We start from the raw sequence: 24,839 nt of genomic DNA on the forward strand, positions 1-24,839 counted from the left end.
TTCTTTATGATACACTAATCCTATTGATTCTGGGGAAAGTAGGGCTGTTCTAATTTCTCAGATACTATTTAATTATATTGATAATGCTGAGCTACTAATATTCTAATTAATATGCTATTGATTTGTGTACATTTTCATCTTCAGAGAGATACACTAAGCAGCTAGTTCCTTTTTTTCTTCAATTCCTAAAGCTTTTTCTTCATTTTAAAACCATCTTAGATGATGAGGCAGTTCTGCTAAACTGAACTTAGAAATTAATTGTTGTTTTATAGTGTTTATTTCTAACAGTAATCCTGAGTTCCTAATATAGATAGATAGATAGATAGATAATGACAGATTGGTACATTGGATAACTCTTCTACAGGAAATCTTTTTGGAAGATCTATGGAAAAACATGGGCAAGAATCACAAAGAACAAGTAGATATGGAAGTATTTCAATCTGTGTCAGTGGACAGAGTAACTATACCAATGAATTCAGGGAGCCATTAAAGTATCTGTCCATCTGTTATTACACTTCTTTAAGTATAAATCAGACCATGTCATCCCTCCTCTCCCATTCAATAAACTGCAGTGGCTCCTTATCAAATATAAAACACAATCTGCCTCCCTATCCCTATATCCTCTTTATTCCTTACTCCTCCTTTCCCATGGTATTTTTTGATCCAATGGACACTGGCTTCCTTGTTGTTCTTTAAATAATATACTCCATTTTCTGGGCATTTTTTCTAGCTATCCCCCATTCTGGGATTGCTCTCCCTCTTCATTGTTTCTCTTGGCTTCCAAGGCATCCTTCAAGACCTACTTAATACATCCTACCTTCAGTTGGAAGCCTTGATTATTTCCAACTTGTCTTGGATATAGTTTGTTTGTATGTAGCTGTTTGTATGTTGTCTCCTCCATTAGACTGTGAGCACTTTGAGAATAGGAGTGCCTTTTGTCTTTCTTTAGATCTCCAGTGAGTGGCAAAGATTTGGTTTATAGTAGTCACTTAATAAATGCTTCTTGACCTGCAGACGGGCTGAAAACCTGAATTATCTTAGAGTCATTAGAAATTCTGTTTGCTGCTCATATCTCAGGGGTTTTTTTTTTTTGCTCTGGTTCCTAAAATATATTTCTTTTTATTCAGATTAGTTCTCCAAAGAGGAATACAACTGAGAGGGAATAGTGAGATAAGCAATGAGTTATCTCCAAGGAAAGACATATTTAAAAACTAAAGGGCTGTCTTGTGAGTTGAATAAAGTTAAATGTCTGCTATCTTCTGTCTCCTTGGTGCTGCACTGGAAACCAGACCCTTCATCTATTATTGATTTAGATTACATTTTATTCAGATTCAATAGAGTAATACATTAGAATGCTATAGTTGTTTCATTAAGTTATAGGAGAGAGGAATAGCATCTCTGTGAGGACACAGGTACTATTCAATCATAGTTGAAAGAATCCACAAAAACCATACCTGGATGGATGTCTATTGAACTAAAAATGTAATCATACTCATTTTTAATTCCTTAAGTAAAATGTATTTTTCATGAATTCTTTCTTTTTGGTCTGTCTAATCCTAGCAATCCAATGCAAAATTAAAACCTTTATCATTTATTCATCATCAGTTATCCAGAAGCCATCTAGCCAAAATAAAATGTCGTAATGCAAAATCACCTCTTCCTATAATGGAACACAATTTTGTTTAATGGAAACATCCATAAAAGCCACTTTGAAATACTTAAGGTCTTCTTTTAAATAATTTGCCATCTGTGTTGCCATGCTATTAATGAATTCTATGCCTTGATGATATAATTGTTGATGTTAACGCTCACTTCCAAACCAGATCACACCAGTCTGTCTCTAGAGGGTAATATAATTGGAAAAAGGCAGAGTGCCCTGAGAGTTAGCTGCTTCTGCTTAAATCATAATTTTTAAGCTCTGGATAGTAAAAGAGTTGTCACTTCAAAAGCCCTAATGATTATAACAAATCTTCCTAATGTTTCTTTAAGGAGAAACCAAAAGTTTTCTTACAAAGCAAGAGAGTCCATTTCTTCAATCTATCTGAAATATAAAAAGGCTCAAACCCAGTTTCTCACGACAGATTCCTTTCACAACTTAAAAAGAAAAAAAAAGGTTGGGGGAGGGGAGAAATAATGAATAAAACATTTCTAGTTCCCTTTAAAAAAAACTAAATTAACTTTTCCCTTTATGTAGTTACTCTTGGAAGAACCAAGACCCCTCACTCTTGGAGTCTTTCCCAGGACAGAAAGTCACATTTGGTTTCATCTGTCTCCATCTTTTCTAATGAACAAAATTCTCACATTTAAATAACATTGCACCTCACAACTAAGATCAGATAAAAACTGCTAATTTTTTGCTAAAAAAAAATTACTTTACCATAGAACAGTATTATTTCTATCTTCTCTGCAGTCATTTAATTTTTCCAGAATTGCATATACACTCAGGTAAACAAATTGCAAAGACAAACATGCTAAGGTGTCAACAGAGATCCACAGTACCTGTTCCTAAATACTGATGGAGGACCTTAAACCGGTAATCCAGGCCGTCAAGTATTGCTGAGTTTTATGCTGGTATGGAAATAACTATGCCAAAGAAATGTGGGACAAGGATGATGGAAGAAAGACTTTCCATACCTGTTGCTCAGTTTCAAAACAAATGGCTGCTCTTTTCCATCCTTCCTGTGCAGGGTTAAGCAGGTCAGTGGAATCAGGTTACTTTTCATTTGTTACCCTAGCAGCCAATTGGTTATCCCTCTGGAAAACCTAAGAGTCTGAATAAAACATGCAAGACCATAATGGTTGCTATTACAGGACACCCAGTGACACCAAACTGTATATTATTTCTAGTGTTCATGAATGTTCAGACCATTGTTTTACATAGTTCTGCTGCTAGTGATTATAGAGTTGGTCAGATTTTCTCCATTGGTTCAAACACCAAAATATGCTGGATTTTATATTGTTTATATTTGAAAAATAGGGGTTTTTTATTTAAAAATATACATTCAACCTCTTTTCAAAACACTTAAATAGATTCTGCAGGTGCCCAGGCTTTGGAAATAGAAAACTTAAACTCAGACCTCACTCTGCTACTGCCACACACACAGAAGGATCTTGGTCAAATCATTTCACATATCAGGGTTTCAGTTTCCTTATCTGGAAAATAGGTGCATTGGACCAGTTATCTAATCTCTGAGGTTCCTTGCAGCTTTAAATTTTATGATCCAAATGGAAGCCAAAGTTTTATTATGAAAAATTCTCCTGCTACTCCTGAATGATACCTTCTGCTGATGGAATCTGGCTGCAAAGGCTGCAGGGAATCTGTTCAGTTGTCAGGGTACCAAGGCCATCAGGAGGCATCAGGTTGGTTTTTCCTTCCTTTTTGTAAGAAGATAACAAAAGCAGAAGATGCTGTTTCCAACAGATAGGATCATACATTTGGAGCTTGCAGAGATCTTATGGGTAATCTAATTCAACCCCTTAATTACCAAACTGAGGTTCAAAGTGTTTAAGTGATTTGCCTCAGGTCACATACCAGTAGATGACACAGCCAAAAGTTCTCTGATTCAAAATCAACCACTCTTTCCATTGCAAACAAATGAGTGTCTGTTTTTGCATTCAGTTTTTGTAAACCCTATTTTAAAAATACACTAAGAGAGTTGGTTTATTTGAAGGATTCTGTGATGAATCCTTCCCTTGACCCATTTTTCTTTGTAGGATTCCTACAAAGCAAATTGTTCAGTTGTTCAGTACTATTCTATTCTTTGTGACCCCATGAACTATAGAATACCAATATTTGGCCAAAAAACTGAAGTGATTTGCCATTTCCCTCTTCAGTTCATTTTATAGATGAGGAAACTGAGGCAAACAGTGTTAAGTGACTTGCTCAGGGTCACACAGTAAGTTCTGAGGCCACATTTGAACTTAGGTCTTCCTGACTCTAGACTCAGTAATCCATCCACTGAGCCTTGTCTCACATAGGAAATAGCCATCCTTTAATTTGTCTGCTTTAGAAATTCAGGTTTATACTTAACTGCTTGTTTGCAAACCACAGAAAATCATCTTTATTCTTTTAAAGAAGTCAATTAAGATCTGTTTAAGTATTCCTAAATTCTGCTTTAGGGTAAAACTATTATTTCAGGTATCACTGAATTCAACTATTATTGTCATGGTGCTCCTGAAATCGGTTGTATATTAAAATCATGAAAAGTATTACACTCTGGTTAGGGACATTGAGCTGTGGTAGGCCCTGTAACATTACAAAGGCAGGAGAAAATACAATTTCTGCTTCTGAAGACTTTACAATGTAAACAGCATGCAATAAATAAATAAATACACTTACTCTAATATATGAATGCTCTTGAGATTGCACTGATGTAGGAATTCCCTCCAATCCATGCCTAATTATTAAACCCAAGTTCAGATTATTAAGTCTATGCAATGTTTCAGAGATTTTCTTATTTGTTTTCTTTCTTAATACCATGTAGATATCCACAGCATACAAGTACTATTCATTCATTGCTTTCAGCACTTGATCATTTTCACCGAAACATTTCTTTGGTGACATCTTAATAATTTTTTTAATAATATGTTGGAGCCCACTGATGCTCATTATGTACATCTCCATGGTCTTTATGGCTATTCTTAATTTCAATTCTTGGCAAATGTAATGTCCTAAGGTCCTATGACTTACAGCTATATGACACTACTTGAAGAAATAGCAGTTATTGAAATGAATACATGCCTTTGAGTTGGAAAAGCTTATATTCATTTCAGTAACTTTGCTATTTGCCAAAGGCAATGTAGTTTATTTTTTTGTTCAATTTTAAACCCATTCACATTTATTTGCAATATCTGTGCAAGATATATATTGATGGATGAGTTTTATAGGATGTCTATCCAACTTTGTATCATAGCCCCTACAATTGTCAAGTTTCATCTACTTAAGTTTTTCCTGAATAAAGAGTTAAGCCAAATACTTCATCATGATTGTGAGTCTTTATTTAGGAGTGTGTCTGCAATGTTCCAGTGTTTAAGGCAATCAACACAAGCTAATTCATAAATAAGAGTATCTCAAGAAACTCACCTACTTCAACTTGTACTCTGGGTTGGATCTCATTGCTGAGAGTGATAAATACCTTTGGCAAGTATACATCTCCCCCTTTTTTAATGCTTCCTTTGATATTAATGAAAAGAGTCTTACTGCACAAGGTATTCTATGCTTTTCCAGGAGGCCTCAGTCCACAGACTAAGGGATAGCAGAGTTATACAGTTGAGGAAAGATTCTGTTGCTTTAGCACACCAGAACTTAAAGCCATAGTAGAGTAGGGACTTTTCTCATAATTCCAGGCAGAAAAGATTGCTTGTGGTCAATCAAACATAAATCTCCTTACATCATATCACTTTGGAAGAGCTCCTTCCTGGCTCCTGGAAGGATCTCTGAAAGCAGCTGCATAAAACCCCTGAAGCCTGGAACATTATACCTGCCACTCTGGAAATAAAGCTCTACTTTAACAAAGAGGTAAAAGCCAATTAATAGGCTGGGGAAATGAATAGACAACAGAAAAAGTTTCTGACCATAGAAAGTTAATATGGTCACGAGGAAGATCAAAGCACATATTCAGATGATGATAACAAAGTCAAAGCTCCTACATCCAAAGCTTCTAGAAAAAAATAAGAATTGGTCTCAGGCCATGTAAAAGCTCAAAAGGGATTTGAAAATAAAGTAAGAGAGATACAGGAAAAATTGGGAAGAGAAATGAGAGTGGCGCAAAAGGAAACAGAAAAAAAAACTAATTAGGAGAATGCCTTAAAAAGCTACATTTTCCCAGGCATTTTGTATAATTTTGACATATTCATGGAAGACAATTTATTAGGGAAGAGTTATTCAGGTAATGTTTTGTTCTTCTAAATCAAATGCATTTTAAAGTAAACAAAAAATAAATGTACTATGTTCTTGTATTGTCTTCATTTTAAATCAGATATGTGGTGGGTGGTAAAGCCCACAAAAATAAAAAAGTATTCACCTGTGAGATATCACTTGTGAAGGCTTCCTATACTACACACTTTCACCAAAGATGCCCTCAATGTGTATGGATCATTCTCATAAAAAATTATGTAAATTTACATATAGATGTAAATAATGTAGAACTATGTACATATATTCTTATATATTCCAGTGAAAATATAGTCATCATCCTGCAAATGATGTGATCCTAAGGTAATTATTAGTATAGCTGGTCTTGGAGTCAGGAAGACCTGAGTTCAAATTCTCTCTCAAACACTTAACTATGTGATCTTGAAGCAGGTTTCTTTACCTCTGAGTTTCAGTTTACTTATCCGTAAACTATCTCACAAAGGTTGTTTTGGGAATCAAATGAGAGAATATATATAAAGCAGTGTATTAATGGCAGCTATTATTGTAATTTCTTTTTAATTAAGAAAAGTCTTTTATAAAAGACCTTTTTAAAGTAGAAGGCAACACTCAGGGTAGTCATCTAAATAACTTTTAGTTGCCATTTATTTTAGATAAAAATAGCTAGTGTACTATAATGGCTTGTGAAAATTGAAAAGATAATATCAAGATTAAATTCAGTTTTCTTTTTTTGTTTATTGGTAATAACAGAGATCATTCAAGGAAATACAAATGTCAAACTCTCTCACAATTATCAATACCCAGGAATAGTATGAGACAATAATACTTCCATCTCTGTGTGCTTTATCAGATTGCATACATGAATCAGCATTAGAGATTGTTAGATGAGCTGATGAAGTACATAGCACCAATCCCAGCGTGGCTTAAATGTATTCAGATGGTCATAGCCATAAAACATTCCTTCATTTCACAGCTTGAACACAAAAAAAAATGATCATGGGAAAGGCGCAGCTTAGGCTGCCATTGTGTCCCTTTAAAGTTGTTAGATGGTACATAGGATAGAGTACTAGACTTGGAGGCAGGAAACCCTGAGTTCAAATCCAGCTGCAGATATTTCCTTAGCTATGTGACCCTGTGACCCATGGCAAATCCCAAATTCTTTATCTGTCAAATGATGAAAACAATTGGATCTACCCCTCAGAGTTGTCTGGAGGATCAAATGAGGATTCAAGTGAAACTCTTAAAGTTCTATATACATGAAAGTTATTATTATTGTGATGACGATTATTATTATCTATCTCATCTTAAAAGTCTTGTTTACAATATGGTATTTGCCATCACCCCTCTCTGTCTACTATCTGTATTGGTCCAAAAAACCAGAAGGGCAGATTAAGCTGTTTCATACTATCATTATATTAACAGGAAACTAACAAGTCATTGGAAAGTTATATACCAGAAGGCTTGGTAAACTTATTTCTGGACATGTATATAATTGAAGAGGCTCTTTCCTTACATCAGAGCATGAGCAGATATCCTGACTATTTTTTCTATTTGCTTACTGGGTGATAATTAAATATTTTAATTATTTGGAGAACTTGCATCAATCACATCTACTGACACAATTTAAAAAATAATTTTACCATAATTTTCTCATCTATGCAAATATACTTTAAATATAACAATTATAAGCAGATATTGTAATTTTACTTTGAAATAAAATTTTTTCTTATATTATTCTCCAGTATGTGCAAATTCATCTATTGGCACAGGTTGCCCCTACAAAGTATTCTTAAATTCTGGTCCTTCAAATGACTAGGAAATTGAATATGTATAGAAAAGGTATAAATTAACAGAACTCTCTTCCTTAGTAACCAAAAAGGCAAGAACTGATATAAGAGTTGGGGAAAAAGGCAGCAAGACTAGTGTGAAATGGTGGAAAGAGCTCCCTCCAATACTCAGGCCCAGAAATAAGGTCGCCAAACTTCCACCATAACAGGCAAGGTGTATTGCACATCTTCTAAGGACTGGATTCTCATTGGTTAGTGTCTCCCTCACTTCTACTTCAATACTAGAGAGGTAATGGAGCACTAGTCAAAAGAAGCTGGGTAACTTTGGAGAAATGGTTTGATTTCTTTAAGCCTCAATATCCTTGTATGTAAAATGGAAATTGTATCTGTACACACTTAAAGCATAAAGTCATAGTGAGAGTCAGATGAACTAACCATTCTGGAAATTATGGAGTACTATGTAAATATTAGATTTTATTATTATAAATAAAAGCCAAACAAATCAAATGGGTTTTAAATAATCTGATAGCAAGGTATCTGTCAGATCAATTAATGGACTCAACCATTGAGAATAAAGAAACTATACCAAGCCTCTTCTGTTAAAAAGCAATTTATCATTGAGTGGATGCCCATCAATTGGGGAATGGCTGAATAAGTTATGGTATATGAATGTAATCGAATATTATTGTTCTATAAGAAATGAAGAGCAGGCTGATTTCAGAAAAGCCTGGACAGACTTACATGAACTGATGCTGAGTGAAGTGAGCAGAACCAGGAGAACATTGTACATAGTAACAGCAAGATTTTGTGATGATCAACTGTGATGAACTTGGCTCTTCTCAGCAATACAGTCATCCAAGACAATTCCAATATATACTTGGGATGGAAAATGCCATCCGCATCCAGAGAGAACTGTGGAGACTGAATATAGATTGAAGCATACTATTTTCAACTTTTTTGTTTTTAGTTTTTTCTTTCTTGCATTTTTTCCCCTTATGGTCTGATTTTTCTGGTACAATATGACAAATATGGAAATATGTTTGAAAGAATTGCACACATTTAACTTATATCAGATTGCTTGCTATCTTGGAGAGGGGGGAAAGTAAGGGAAGGAGGGAGAAAAAATTTGGAACACAAAATCTTGCAAAAATGAATGCTGAAAACTATCTTTACATGTATTCAGAAAAATAAAATACTATTGCGGGAAAAAGCAATTTTTCACATGCTAAATGAACCTCAATTTAGAAAAGACACATCTTTGTCTTGTCTTTTGGGGGGAGGTCCTAAATCAAGGATATAAATTTCTTTTTCATTTATGATAACAACTTGCTTAGTTCCCTTATTCTTAGATCTGTAGTCTTTCTCATTTTATTGTCTTTTTCCTTATCAAGGAGAGCCACTTGCAACTCATTACACCATTCGAGATCGCCTCCTTGTATCACTCTCCACTTCCCAGATGAGAAAATTATATTGTACCCTTTCATTAAAGCTTATGCAAAGAAAGCTCTTCTCTGGGCTTAAATTTTTCCTTTTAAAAATTTTAAAAAATATTTTCTTAATTTAAAACAAGTACAAAAGAGAAAAAGAAAAATCTGTCATGTATACAGAAGAACATAAAAGTATTCAAATGTAAAATAATAAATTTCCATTTCAAGAAAGCCTAATAATTATTATTATCTATTGTATTCAAAGCTGTCTATCTTGTTTTTGGTTTCTTGTAGGTTTTCTTTTATCCTTTATTGTTCACTTTTTGCTTTATTCTTTTTTCCCCTTTCCTCCTCTCACAGCAACTACAAATAAACCCAGATATATTTATATATACATATACACATATACATATACATATATATCTATAATCATACACAAATATATTCATATACATCTGTGTAAAATCATACTTCATTTATTTGTCCTCTGATTCTCCAAAGATAGGTACTCTTGGACTTAATTTGAAGAACTGAATTGTATTCTTAAAGGTTGACAGACAAAACTGTAAAGACTCCTTTCCTGGACTAATGACATTATAGGATTAGCCTAGGTCATAAAAACTATGTACTATTCCCTCCTACAGGGAAACTACAAGATACTCTTATCAATGGCTAAAATAGTATAAGGAAAGGAGAAACTTTCAACCACAGAATCCTATTTGGTTGACAAATGCTCAGTCTGGTTTTTAATTTAAAATTTTTATTTAAAGTTTTCCAGTGCATTTTGTGAATATGTGATAGAAAGTAACTGGTTATTTCAAGGGGCAATTTCTTTGACTTGATTTAAAAAAATGTATAACTTACTATGTGCTAGACCTGTGCTAAAATACTTAATTATCATTTGATCCTCAAAACAATCCTGAGGGTAAGATACTATAATTATCCTCATTTTTGTTATTTAGTCTTTTTAAGTCATGTCCAACTCTTCAAGATCCTACTTAGGTTTTTCTTTGGAAAAGATAATGAAATTTTTTTTTGCCCTTTCCTTCCCCAGCTCATTTCACAGATGAGGCATAAACAGGGTTTAAGTGACTTGCTCAGGATCACACAGTTAAGTGTCAGAGGTCAGATTTAACTTCATGAAGACCAGTATTTCTGACTCAATACTCATCCACTGTACCACCTAGCTGCTCAGTCCTTATTTTGCAAATGAGAAAACTGAGGTAGATAGGAGTGATTTTCTCAGGGTCACACATTTACTGCATGATGGCTAGCTTGGAACTCAGATTTTCCTGCTTCTAGATCTAACACTCTTATCCACTGAACAACTTAGCTGACCCTATCTTATAAGGGTTCAGATTTGGGTGAGATCACTTCTGAGTGTACTATGAGTGGAATCAGGGAAAACTTTTTAGAAAGGAGGTAGCATTGGAGTTAGGTTTCAAAGAATGGGTAGGTTTTTAGCACACAGAGTAAGGGGAGAGGGAAATTCCAGACAAAAGGAGCTATGGGATCAATGGTATGAATTGTCCAGAAAACAAGTAATCTGCCCGGAAAATAAGATACATTAGAAATTATCAATGTATGGTCTAGGGACTGACCCCTTTTTCAGGGGTTCCTTGAGGTCAGAATTATTTTCATAATAATAAGATGTTTTAATTTGGAATATGGTAAATATCAATAACTATAACTCAGATAAAAGCTCTTGGGAGAGCAGCCTTAATAATTTTTAAGAGTTTGAGAATCACCGAGGTCCATTGTTGGGCAAAGTATAAGACAAAACTGGGAGGGCAGTTGAAGGTTAGACTCTGGAAGTTTTGCAGTGGGAGGATAATGAGCTCAGATAGCCACTGACTTGGCAACAAGTTGGTACAGGAAATATCGTGAGCCAGGGAGTGATATGATCAAAGCCCCAAGTAATGGAGATAAACCTATTAGTGAATTGGAGGAAGAAAAACACTAAGATTGAAGAAACATTTTAGAGGCTGTTTTCTCTAAGCCAGTGGTAATGAGGGAGTAGATCAGAATGGTAGTCGTGGGAGGAGGAAAGCAGACACCGGAAGAAGGTACTGGGGAAGTTGAACTGAAAAGATTTGTTGACTAATTGGATGTGGGAGATGGGTAGGAGTAAAAAATGACTCAGAATCTTCAGGCCTGGGTGATTGGGAACAGTCTGCTTGGGTCAACTAAACCTGAAAGAAGGAAATACTTGATTTCTTAGCTGATGGCAAGAAAGTATGTGCAATATCTGTTCTTTATGGTAATACTTTCCACTAAGCTCCTCCAGGTGGGAACTAAAGGGGAAGGAAGAGACAATAATCGAGAAGCCAACCAAACAAACATTTATTAAGGACCCACTATGTGCTGGGCTCTGGGCAAGTGTGAGGCAAAATGCTTTTAGACTAATGGCTAATGTGCAAATAGATAAATACAAAGTGAGCTATATATTAGCTAAATAGGAAATCATTAAAAAGAGGAAAGACACTAGAATTAAAAGGGATTGGGAAAGTGTTTCTGTAGAAGGTGGGGACTTAAAGGAAGCCAGGAGGTCAGGAGTTGAAGTGGGAAAGAGAGAGTATTCCAGGCCAGAGAAAATGCTCAGAGTCAAGAGATGGAGTATCTTGTTCATGGGACAGCAAGGAGATCATTGTCATTGGATCAAAGAGTATATATCAAGGTATGAGATGAGTTTTTTATTTGTCTCCCCAAGAGGAACCTAATGTAGCATTCTCCCATTGAATTGTATCTTCTATATGTCTAATTTTATTTCCAGTGAAAATGTCACTATTGATATTTTAGTTCCAGTGAGAATGTCACTATTGATATGATTGAGCTGCTTCAGTATGTCAACTCACTTTTTAGATGAACACTCACATTTATAATATTGGTGGTTAAAATAGTAATAAAGGTTACTTACAATATTTTTAAAATATTATTCTTTTGTCACAAGATGGATTATTGAAACTGTGATTACAGAAACCAGGAGAGAAACAAATAAAAACGGAAAAACGAGTTTGGAATAAGAGGACTGGGTTAGAATCCCTACTATGTTACATTCTAATATTCTGGCTTTGAATAAAACCAGTATCATTAGAATAATGATTGTAGAAATTAAGTCCCTTAAAGCAGGGACTATCTTGCTTTTGCATTTGTTTCCCTAGCTTCTGGCACTTTGCAAGTGCACTCACCTCCACAAAAGTTAGTGATTTCCATCTTTTCAAACTAACCTGTTTCCATATATCTGGGCACAGATCGAAGCCCCTGATGCTGTGAGGAGAATGCTAAATTTGAAATCTGTATTTCTTTCTACCAAAGTATTGGACATTGTCCTGGACTTTCTGTGAACTCTCCCTGTTTCATTACAACAAAGAAGCAAATTGATTTAATCAACAAAAACTTCCTCTTACCAAGCAGGCTGGCATGGCCACCAAGGGCAAAGCTGGGGCTAGTTTTGCCTTCCTTTGTATGCTGGGCACTTAACAACTTGGGAAGCACAGAAAATGCTTAATAAATGCTTATTGACTGGCTTTGAACATAAAGCTTTTTGCAAAACACTGTGGGTGAAAGATGTAGTGTCTTGCCTCACAAATCAGAAAATCAATGGAGGGGGAAAATAAATCTACATAAAGTTTAACTTAAGACCCATCTACACTGGTTCATAAGGGCATTTATAGATGAAATTAAATAAACAGACAAATATGACACAAATCTGTCAACAACAACAACAACAAACATCATTTGGTGCAAATGAAATTTACATTCACCATAGCTAGATTTTAATACCTTCATTCATCATGGTCATATGGCATATGAGGGAGTAGAAGTAGTACTAATAAAGAAGACTGGAAGAATTGTTTAATCAGACAGAGCATAGCCAGAAATGTTGAAGAGGAAATCTATACCTAGAGGTGTCACAAATGTGATGCTCTGAGAGACAGATTTTCAACGTATTTGAAAAAGGGAAATATAATGAACCACTAAGAAGAAAAAAGAATGCTAGATTTTTTTTTAACCAAAATGTGGTGAGAGAACATCATTAATTACCTATTTATATACCTACTTTCTCATCTTTATAAAAATACTTATGAAAATAAGATTCCTTGATGAAATATAAGAAAGAATAAGTCTACTTTAGGGAATAATTTTTTACAGGAAGTCACATTCTCATACAAATGCTTGAAAAGTATAGAGAAGACAAGAGTGTTGTATGTTTTTTGTTTGTTGGTTTTTTTTTATTTTTTAAGTATTTGGTTTAGTAGAACAAAAACATAGTCTTAAAGGCTTTCCTCCAATAAAATTTTTCCAATGCATAATTTAAGATAAGATTGCTTAATAGATGCAACTACAGAGATAAATTTGTTCAGTACTCATTTGATTATCAATATCAAGGGAAGCATAAAACAGAGATATTTTATGAACGTTCCAAATCTTTTCATTCCAAGCCTTATAATGACATTATGTAGTAGTAAGTAATGGAATGTCATGATATTAGTTTCATAAAACATTCACTAGTGTCATAGTGGATATCCAAATGGAAGTAGGGTCCATGTAGATAGTGGAATCCCTCCAAATGGTCTAATTTGTCTCTGTGTTAATTATATCAAGCCCCCAAGAATGATGGGATCTCTTTAATGAACATTCAAAGGAAATCAACGTTAACAATCCAAATAAAAAGAACCAAAAAGATGGAGATTGTATATTACTACAACTATGACAATTTTCAATAAATAGTTCTTTGAGTTAGTCTGTGATAGACTAAGTACTGCTATATACAAAGAAAAGAGTTCAGAACTGAACAGGAGGAAAAAATGAAATTGTCTTCCATAAACTATCATCACTCTTCTATTTTTCTCACCCTGTTGGAATGTAAATTTCTTGAAAGCAGGGACTATCTCATTTTTACATTTGGATCCTCATTAGTTTGAGTATGATAAGCACTTAAATTATTTTTTCTATTCACTTATTGAAAAAATTCAGCACTTTCCATAAGCTCAAACTCACCTGAGAACTTCCAAATCTTTTAATTCCAAGCCTCATAGTGAAATTAGGTGATAGTAAGTAATTGAATACCATGATATTAGTTTCATAAAACCTTAGAATTTCACAGTTAGTAGGGACTTCCCAAGTCATATTATATGTGTGTGTGTATATATATATTATGGATCTCTTAAGTCTTCTGGTATAACTGAACAGGAGAATCTTTTATACAACACCCCAGGCAAGTGGTCATGAAGTCTCTGCCTGAAATCCTTTAGTAAAGGTCTACCAGAGATATTTAAGCAAATCAAGTGATCTGAAGAGAATTGAAAGAGGAAATCTTTAATTTTTTTTTAATTAAAGCTTTTTCATTTTCCAAACATATGCATAGATAATTTTTCAACATTAACCCTTGCAAAACCTTGCGTTCCAATCCCCCCCTTCTTCCTACTCTTTACCTTAGATGGCAAGTAATCCAATATATGTTAAACATGGTAAAAAGATATGTTAAATCCAATATATGCATACATATTCACACAATTATCTTTCTGCACAAGAATAATCAAAAAGGAAAAAAAAAATTAGAAAGAAAACGCAAGCAAACAACAACAAAAAGACTGAAAATGCTGTGTTGTGATCCACACTCAGCTCCCATAGCCCTCTCTCTGGGTGTAGATGGCTCTCTTCATCCCAAAATCATTGGAACTGGGAGAGGAAATCTTTAAAAGACAAGGACAACTTTTAGATAATCTGATTTTATAAAGATCCTCTCTAGGACTCAGCCAAGGAATGTATTACAACTCACTGATTGTGTCACAGAGCAAAGGAACTTTCAGCCCCAGGGAGGGGATGAGCAGTATGGCTGAAGAATAGGATATTGAAATCCCCTCATGCCATTAAATCAGGTCCAACCGAATCGTCTCCGAGGGTTATGCATTGAGGAAGAGGAAGGGAGAAGCATGGGGAGCAATGTCCCCTCCTTATGAGGACCCCCACTTCCTGCCATTTAAAAAATAACAATTTGATTGAAGTTTTTTTCCAGCTCTCCTCAATCTTTTATCCATATTCACAACTCCCACCCTGAATTCGGACCTTTTGCCTGGACTGCTACTATAGCTGTTTCCTGACTGGCTTCAGTTTATTTTCTTTTCTAATCTGTATTGCATCTGTTATTTAGTTAGGTCTAACTTCTTACTGCGTTTGAGGTTTTCTTGGCAAAGACACTGGAATGATTTGCCATCTCCTTCTCATTTTGCAGATGGGGATACAGAGGCAAGCAGGATTAAGTGACTTGTCCAGAATCACACAGCTAATGGCACCAATCTGTATTACACAGATATAATTTATATTTTACAATTTAGTTGGGAAGACAACATATGTATTTTAAAAATACTTAGACATATAAGGTAACATATAGATGGTTTAATGAGTGGTATTGTCAGTATGTTTTCAGAGGTCAATGAAGGGAGAGATAATTTTGAGCTGGGTCACTCAGAAGAAACAGGAAGGCAAAGACCTAAGAAAAAGGAGAGTGCCTTCCTTGCAAATACCCATGTTTTGAGATTCTTCAGAGGTTAACAAGTTAGAAGCTAGTTTTTGTTTCTCTCCAAACATCTTTCTCTTGTTCAGTAGAGCTCTACTTCTTACTGTATCCCATCTAAATTATAACTCAATATTCATGATCAAAATTGTTTTAAAAAATTAATCTTAGATTTAAGACCTGGAACAGTGCAGATTTGACTATTTTATATAATCTCACTGCCCTCTGGTGGTCACAAATAAACTTATTCTAAATCTAGGAGATTTGTTTTCAATTTTTCTGACTAAACATCCTTCAATTCAGTATCATTCCATTAAATTTAACAAACATTTATTAAACCCTTACTATGTTTGGGATCTTGTGTCAATCAATGTTGGAAACTCAGATGCCAGTTTGTAATGGTGGAGAATGACATTCATGCAGAATTTAGTTGTTAAGTTCAATTAGACATCTTCTAAGTTCTTCCATCTCTAAGGTTCTGGTGGTGATTCTAAACCTTACAATTTAGTTGGGAAGACAATAACGTATATATTAAAAAATACTTAAGCATGTAAGGTAATATAGGATAATTGAATGAATGGTATTGTTAATATGTTTTGGGGGCTCAGAGAAGGGAGAGATAATTTTGAGCTGGATTGCTCAGAGAAGACTTCATGAAGGAAATAGGAAGGCAAAAGACCCAAGAAAAAGCAGAGAGTGCCTTCCTTGCAAATAGCCATGTTTTGAGATTTGTTTCCAGAGATTAACAGGTTATGGGCTGGTTTTTGTGTCTCTCCATATAGAATATCATTACCAAATTTCATCTCTATGCCTTTCTGTGGTTCAGGTAACCAATGTCCTATATTCCCTTTCCCAATGTCATTGTGTCCATAGTTGTCCAGCTGTATCCTACTATGTTCAAGATCTTGTGTGAATTGATGAATATAAAAAAATGAAAAAAGACATAGAGCCTGACTCCTGGATTTCATATGGATGCTGAATTTTGCTTGAGTGCACTGCTTCTTCCACCCCACGCCATGCACAAACACCCATCTCTGTCCCCAACTGGTTTTGTTCCATAGTTATTTCTGTAATACTATTTCTGTAACACTAAAGTCTTACAAGACATTATGGAACATTATGGAGTGATTTTAGATTTTTGTTTACAGAAGTACCAGGATTTTTGGTTAAAAATATAACACTCTTAAAAAAATAAAGTCATAAACTATTATAACTGGGAAGAAAGTATTCCAGAGCCCTGTTAATTTTATCTTCACAACCACTCTTCTATCTGTCTCCTTTCCATTTACACACCTCTGATCATAGGTCAGGCTCTCATCATCTTTCACCTGAGTTATTACCACAGCCTCTGAATTGGTGTCCCTGCCCCAACTCTCTTCTCTGTCCAATCCATTCTCTACATGCCTGCCATATTGATATCTTAAATTGCAGGTCTGACTTTGTTGCTCCCTTGCTCAAGAAATCTGCCAGTTGTCTCAGAAATGAAATTTGAATTCCTCAGGCCTTTAATATTCTTTACAATCTGCTTTCAACTTATTTTTTCCAAATTGATTGCACAATTAATCCTCCTCAGACATTCTATATTCTACATTCTATATTCTAGCCATATTGTTCTACTTGATGTTCCTCATGTACCACAGTTCATTTCCCCTCCATACTTTTGCATAGCATACCCTACATACCCATAATGTTGTCCTTTCTTCCTCATAGAATCTCTAGCTTCTTCATCAATGGTTTAGAGACCATTACCTATAGACTACTTTTCCCATTTCTAATATCAGCGGTCTCTCCCAACCCTCCCTCAAATATTTTTTATTTATTCAATGTGCATTTTATATATATATATTTCTCTAAGTCCGTGTTTGCCCCAGGAGAATAGAAGCTCCTGGAGGAGGACAAGGACTATTTTAAAAATCTTATCTCTATATCCCTAGGTCCTAGCATAGTAAACATTAATATATTATATTAATATAATCATTGAATGCTTATATTGAATTGAATTTTACAAGTGAGGAAATTGAGGATCAGAGTAACATAGTGTAATATCCAAATTCAGAAGATGGAAAGTGGCAGAACTAGGCTTAGAACTCAGAACTCCTACCTCCCAGACCAGTGCTCTTTCCATCATAGATCACTGCTACAAATTCTAATTCAAATTATGTAAAACAAAATAGGAATTGTGTTGCTTAACAGATTCAAAATACTTTTCATTTAATAATAATACCCTACATTTATTTAGCACTTTACAGTTCGTATTGTCATAGATGTTGAATTTCATCAAATAGCCCTGAGAATTAAGTGATCTTTTCCTCATTTTATGATAAATATAAACTGAGCCTCAGGAAATTTAGCTCCATTGCTAGCCTTGGGAAAAATCACTTATATTTTCTGGACCTCAATTTCCTCATCTATAATAAGGTAAGGATTGGACAAGATTATTCCAGTTGTCCCTTTCCATTTAAAATTTATAAATCACAGAAGCAATATGAGAACCTGTTTCCATTAACTATGCTTTGCTATTGCTCGGCTGTTTCAGTCCAACTCTTTGTGATTCCATTTTTGTGTTTTCTTGGCAAATGTACTGGAGTAGTTTGCCATTTCTTTCTCTAGCTCATCTTATAGAAAAGGAAACTGAGGCAGAGTAAAGTGATTTGCTTAGGGTCACACAGCTAGTAAATGCCTAAGAATGCATTTGAACTCAGGTCTTCCTGACTCTAGGTCCAGTTCTCTATGTACTAGGAAGACTAGGTACCCCATGTTATGATACAAAACAGAATTTAGAGACTAAATTTCCAAGAATTACAAAATCAAAATAGCAGTATCTCTGGAGCCTACTTTAAAATCCTGTGATCTTGGGAAAGCCATCATTTTCCTTCTCTGAAAAAGAGGTTTTCCAAGAGGGTCTCTGAATTTCCTTTCAGCTTCATGATCCCATGATCTGATGCTTCATATGCTTATTATCACTGCTCCTTTCTAGGAATCAGCCCCAGATCGAATAGTGAAATCACTGCTCATAGTCATTGAACTCATTAGTGGCAAACTTAGTCTAACTAGTGTCCTCCTGACTCAGTTTAATGTAGATTGTACTCCATCAGGCAATTCTTTTGTTGCTTATTCCAAGCTCGGCCTCTAGGGTGTGGTATTTTCTTAGTAATGAGTCTATGACTTCACAAGACTTTGTAAAACATTTCCTTCCAGCTCTGGGACAAAAAACACAGTAGATTAGAAATACAGATTGACACATACATTTTCATATATGAGCAATGAGTTGATTTGCTTGGCTTTCCTGTAATTATTTGTTTTAAAAGAGTTCTGTGATGAGTTGGAGAAGAGTGTTTTTTTCTTTAAATACTATAACAAATTTGTAATAAGTATCACCTCTGTATTTCTTTTCCCAATATCATAGCAGCTATATTTGTGACTCTTTTTATTAATTAAAGGGTAACAGAAAAGAAAAAATTGGGGAAAGGACACCGTCAAGGCTTGATGCATTTCTGAATTTCTGGGTTTTTTTTTTAGATTTTAAAATACCCCATTTGAACATTAAAAAAATTTTTAAATCAGCCTTAGGTTGGACCAAGACTTCTAAACTTATTAGAATTGGGAAAGGATAGGAAACAAAAGTCAGGGGAAAACCTACCTCACTGACAGCCACTCTAGGGGGGTCTTAGATTTGGAAAATTCCCTTAGTGTAGTTAAAACAAATATTAGCAAACATAGGTGTGTCTAGAGGCAATCTTATGTGAATCCCCTCCAGCTGTTGGATGAACTGGTTTTGTGGTAAACAAGTTATATGAAGCAAAGTTCACATCCTTCCCCTAAAAACCCAATGAAAAGCTGTACAATATTCTTAGCACTTTCTGAAATTTGCTTGTGATTCATATTAACCTGAATTTTAAAAAACCAAATGTAAAAATTCGTTTCTAGATTCCCCATGTTAACTAACATGTAAGGAAAGCTTACTCAGTGTCAACTTCTAAAGGTTCTCTGTATCACCTTTCACTTGTCCATTTTTCCTTTTAATATGGGATTCTTCTGAGATCATCATGTCTACTCTGCTGATAAGATCAGAGATGTTTTTCTCTCTGGGAAGATAGGGAGATGAAGGAAGGGAAAGCAAGTAAGGTTAAGAGAATGTATATGTAATTTTAACTTAGAGATTAGAATTCATTTGACCATTCTAATTCAGTTTGTTTAATTTGTCAAAAGAAGCCTGCCATCCATGGAATTCCCCTACTCCACTATGAAGAAATTCATGTTCCGCATAGAGAAATGAAGCATTCACATAGTCTTTTATGTCAGAAGATGTTCTCTCACATGTTAAAGACCTATGATTTTTTTAAAATTAATTTGAACCTAGATCTTCTGATCCTAATGCCAATGTACTATTTATTGTCGCACTGTTTCTCATGTATATAAGAGATATTAAAAAATGAATAAACAGCTCCCAGAACAACAATGCTCATAGAAAACCACAGAACTATTCACTTCTATCAATAACTAAACAAGAAACTCAGTTTTAATGCCCCAAAAGGAGTCATCTTCCTTTTTCTTGAGAACCCCTTGTGAAAGAGAGCCCACTATATTCCAAAATATTCCATTCAACTCTTATTTAGTTTTCATTTTCAAAAAAAGTATTCCCTTTCATCAAAGAAATTAGAAAATAAAGGCATCTTTATAGATATGGGTATTTATGTCTTCATTTGACTATATTAATTTTAAGAAAGAAGAGAGTCAGTTAACCCTAAGAGGGTGTTATAAAAACCAAATAAAGTAATGTATGCAATATGCTTTGTTAATCTTAAAATGTTATGTAAATAAGAACTAATATTTTCAGCAATGCAGTGATCCAAGGCAATCTCAAAGGACTCATTTGCCTCCAGAGAAAGAATTGGTATTGCCCCTAAAAAATAAAAGTATGCTATTCTTTACCTTATCTTTTTTTACTTGAGTCTTCTTGCACAAAATAACTAATATGAAAATTTTTTACATGATTGCACATATATAACCTTTGTCAAATTGCTTACTCTCTCAGGGAGGGAGCAGAGAAAGATAGGGAGGGATAAAATTTGAAACCCAAAACTTTTTTAAAAAGTTAAAATAATTATTTTAACATGTAACTATGGGAAAATATTACTTAAAAAATAAAAATAAATGTGAGCTGAATCTGCTTCTTTGCAACTTCAACTAGTCCATCCTGGTTCTGCCCTCTCAGGCTAAGCAGAAATTATTAGATCTCTTCCACATGACAACTCTTTGAATATTTGGAGATAGTTATCATGTCCCCATTTCTACAGGCCAAACATCCATAATCCCTTCAAATAATCCTTGTATGTATGGGGTCATCCTAAGACCTTCCACCATTAGTACTCTCTAATAGTCACTCTCTAGCTCATTGCCTTTAGGATCAAATATAAACTGTTTGGCCTTTACATTCTTCCACAATCTGTTCTCAACTTAGCTGTCCAACCCTACATATTATTATCCTTGTCATACTCTGCCCTCTAATCACGGTGATCTATTAGCTGTTTTTCACATATAACACTTCATTTTCCATCTAGGTAGTTTTGTGTTGGCTATGTCCCCAACCTAGAATGTACTTCTCCTCCCCTCTACCTCTTGGAATCCCATTGTTTCCATACTCAGCTCAAGTCCCACTTGATGCCTTTCTTGATGTCTCTAGGTGCTTCCTCTCAAATTAACATGTTTCATATATACATATATGCATGTATATGTGTATATATATCTATAGCCCTAAAACCTAGAACTGGAATCTAGAAAATAAATAATGCTTATTAATTTATTTTTGTCAATAAAAAGTATGTTCATTTATTATTTCATCAAACTCTACATAAGTAGATACTTAATATTTGCTAAGTTACACATCCACACCTCATTTATCAAACAATACCTCACCACTGAAGAAGCAGACTTCTATCTACCATTCCTTGTTGCATCTGTTGTCACTGTATGTGGCTTCCCCTTAACACCTGTTTCTGAGCAGTTCCTGTTGCTTCTATTTTTAAAGGTGACTTGATAGTTAATGGTACCTTCCCTACAAAAATACTTTTCACCTGTATGAACTACCTTGAAATTCAGATTTCTTGGGGTTTTTTTTTTTCAGTTATGTCTTTTTTTTTTCCAGCTGTTTTATTTATTTATTATTTTAATAACTTTTTATTGACAGAACCCATGCCAGGGTAATTTTTTATAGCATTATCCCTTGTACTCACTTCTGTTCCGATTTTTCCCCTCCCTCCTTCCACTCCCTCCCTCAGATGGCAAGCAGTCCTTTTCAGTTATGTCTTTATGACCCTGTTTGTTGTTTGTTGTTGAATTTTTTTTTGGCAAAAATAATGGAGTGGGTTATTTCCTTCCCCAGCTCATTTTATAGATGAAGAAACGGAGGCAAATAGCAATAAGTCTTGCCCAGGGTTACATAGCTAGTAATTATCTGAGGTCAGATTTGAATTTAGGAAGATGAACCATCTTGACTCCAAACCCTTTACTATATCCACTATTTCACTTAGTTACTCTTCAAATAAAATGATAAAAAGAATCTGAAAATCATTTTACTCAATATTGATAATGTAAATGAAAGAAAGACACAGGACTTTAGTAACCAATAGTAATTTCATAGAATTGGTGATAAGAATGCCTCTTTTCCTGTAGAGATATCTTGAACTATAGATATGGAATAATGTGTACATTGTCAGATATATGCAATATGTTGATTTGTTTAATTCTATTTTGTCACAAAGGAGGACTCTATTGGGAAGAAAGAGGAATAATTGTTAAATTGACAACAAATGAGTTTCCTAAAAAAGAAAACTAGCACAGCTTCTTCCAGAATTAGAGAGTATAATAACTTGTAAGTTATATGATGGAAAAAATAAAGATTTGTGGTCAGGAAGTCTTCTATGAATTAGGGTGGCCACCTTAAACAAGTCACTCTACCCCATCTGTAAAATGTGAAGGTGACATTAGATTATATCACTCCAGTAGCTCCTAAAATACTTGTGGACCCATGAAAAGGGTAGCTTCCCTGAGCACATGATGAATGAAATTGCTTCCAAAAGAATATGCTGAAAAGAAAAAGCTTTGAACTTTTGCTTTAGGGATCAAATTTTAAAGTCAGGAAACTTTAGAAACAATAGTCAAAGATGAGGTGGAACCAAGTGGAGTGCTAAATCACTGGTACCCATACCTTGACATGTTGCTAGCTTGCCATGAGGTTAATCTCTACTCAGATTGCTGATAGAAATGGGGAATAAGGAGCCGTGGCTTTGCCATACTATAAGGATCAAGCAAAAGAAGGGAAGGTCCCAGCTTGTTGCCTAGGTGAATCAGCAGGCAACACCTACTTGCAGCACTCTTGATTTATGACCTCTGGAGGTAAGTTTTAGGCCAACTACTACAGACAGAATTTTGGGAGGAGTTGGACAGGATTGAACTCGTTCAATGAAACATCTTGGGGAATTCTTGTTGGCTCAAAGGAAAAGTAATCATTGTTCTATACTACGGTCTGTATCAGGTTCACAGGATCATGAATTTAGGATTGTAAGGTATTTAAGAAAACATCTTTTCCAAACACTTCATTTAGCAGATGAGGAATCTTAGACCCAAGATTTGCCCAAGAACACAGAGGTAGTAAATAGCAGAGATTGGATTCAAATATAGAACCTTCAAACTAAAAACCAAGTATTTTTTGCTAGACCATGCTACCACTATCCCTGAAATTCCCCAACATCCTGGCTTGCTCATTTGTGTTACTCATTCTCCAGGACAAAGAGAATAGAGAATCCACCAGTTTTGTCATATCCCACACAATCCACCAACAGGGTAATATTTTGCTGCTATCTGCAAGAATTAAGTCATAAGAATCTTACCCTCTCCACTTCATTCCTTACCATCAATCAAATCCAGAAGCATTTATTGATTGCCATCAATAAAGCTATTCCTACAATGTAACTGCTCCCCTGAAGCTTTCCTTCTTGAAGAGTAGTCTTTTGGGGAATATAGCTGCAGGTTTGTTACTAGAAGGATGTCAGTATTACAAATTTTGCTGCTGTTCCCTTGGATCACATGGTGACAAGCAGAGAAAAGACCCTAAGGTGAGACACCTGTGGGGGAAAGAGATTTCCAAATATGTGTGTGTGTACACATATACCTATTAAGAAATTCCTTCATGGCTCTTTTCAACAATGAGATGATTGAGGCTAGTTCCAATGATCTTGTGATGAAGAGAGCCAGAGAAAGGACTGTGGGAACTAAGTGTGGATTATAACATAGCAATTTTGTTGTTTGCTTGCATTTTGTTTTCTTTCCTTTTTTTTTTTTTTTTCATTTTTTAATCTGATTTTTCTTGTGCAGCAAGATAATTGTATAAGTATGTATATACATATATATTGTATATTGGAGATAACATATTTTTTACCATGTTTACCATACATTGGATTACTTGCCATCTAGGGGAGATGGTGGCGAGAAGGGGGAGGGGGAGATTTGGGACACATGATTTTCCAAGGGTCAATGTTGAAAAAGTATCCATACATATGTTTTAAAAATCAAAAGCTTTAGTTAAAAAAGTTCCTTTTGGGCTATTAAATAATATAATAGTTTCAAGCACAAATCAAATGCAAAGGTTTCATGGTCCTCAAGGTATAGTGAAAAGATGGGCACACTAACATACAGCTGATTTGGTAATTGTTTGCGATCCATGTTTGCTGATTCAACCATTTTGGAAAGCAATATGGAGGAATGCTTTAAAAAAAAGTGACTTTAGATGTCTATAACCTAGAAAATCCATTCATTATTAGGCATATGGGCAGCTAGATGGTACAGAGGATAAAGTGGCAGGTCTGGATTAATCTTTTTGAGTTCAAATTTGACCACAGACACTTATTAGCTGTGTTACACTGGAAGTCACTTCCTGTTTGCCTCAGTTCCTTATCTGTAAAATGATCTGGAGAAGGAAATGGCAAATCATTTCAGTGTTTTTGCCAAGAAAACCCCAAATGGAGTCATGAAGAGCTGGATACGACCAAATAATGACATTAGAAAGGAATACAGATAGATAGATAGATAAGACAGACAGACAGATAGATAGGTCAGACAGACAGACAGATAGATAGATCAGACAGACAGACAGACAGATAGGTAGATAGATATTCCCCTAACTCATCAATAGGTCTGAAGCCTGTCAGTTATCCTCAGTCTGGTTTAAAACACTTACT

General features: G+C 34.9%; 1 protein-coding gene across 4 annotated transcripts in view; it reads right to left on the reverse strand.

Moving 5' to 3' along the window:
• Positions 1–24,839, reverse strand: part of DNAJC5B (DnaJ heat shock protein family (Hsp40) member C5 beta) — a 107,068-nt gene that overhangs the window by 52,509 nt on the left and 29,720 nt on the right. The window contains exon 2 of one of the 4 annotated variants that reach the window (XM_051970117.1): positions 19,600–19,688. The exons of 1 other annotated variant lie outside the window; for it this stretch is intronic. The gene's annotated coding sequence lies outside the window, so the exon portion shown is untranslated. Of the gene's footprint in view, positions 1–2,634; positions 2,764–19,566; positions 19,689–24,839 lie in introns of those variants that run through there. 2 more of the 4 variants (XM_051970118.1, XM_051970119.1) reach the window with 2 other exon arrangements.

Source organism: Antechinus flavipes, chromosome 1 (assembly GCF_016432865.1).
Source record: "Antechinus flavipes isolate AdamAnt ecotype Samford, QLD, Australia chromosome 1, AdamAnt_v2, whole genome shotgun sequence".
NCBI lineage: Eukaryota > Metazoa > Chordata > Mammalia > Dasyuromorphia > Dasyuridae > Antechinus > Antechinus flavipes.